The sequence below is a fragment of the Pteropus vampyrus genome, unplaced genomic scaffold (assembly GCF_000151845.1).
Source record: "Pteropus vampyrus isolate Shadow unplaced genomic scaffold, Pvam_2.0 Scaffold63, whole genome shotgun sequence".
NCBI lineage: Eukaryota > Metazoa > Chordata > Mammalia > Chiroptera > Pteropodidae > Pteropus > Pteropus vampyrus.
Window position 1 is genome coordinate 1,909,176 of NW_011888844.1, and position 511 is coordinate 1,909,686.

Here is a 511-nt window from a genome sequence, read left to right on the forward strand (position 1 = left end):
AACTAGAGCACCTTCTTATACCATATACAAGAATAGACTCAAAATGAATTAAAGACTTAAAGGTAAGATCTGAAACCATAAAAATTCTAAAAGAAAACATAGGCAGTGAATTCTCTGATTTTTCTACTAATAACATTTTTTGGATATATTTCCTCAGGCAAGGGGAACAAAAGAAAAAATAAACAAATGGACTACATCAAACTTAAAAGCTTTTGCACAGCAAAAAAAAAAAAAAAAGAGAGAGAGAGAGAACTTACTGAATGGGGGAAGATATCCGTTTATGATACATCTGATAAGAGATTAATATCCAAAATATATAAAGAACTCATACAACTCAATAACAAAAAGCAAACAATTCAATTAAAAATAATGGGCAGAAAAACTGAATAGATATTTCTCCAAAGAGGAAATACAGATGGCCAATAGAAATATGAAAAGATGCTCAAGGTCACTAATCAGCAGAGAAATGTAAATTAAAACCACAATGAACTATCACCTCACACCTATCAGA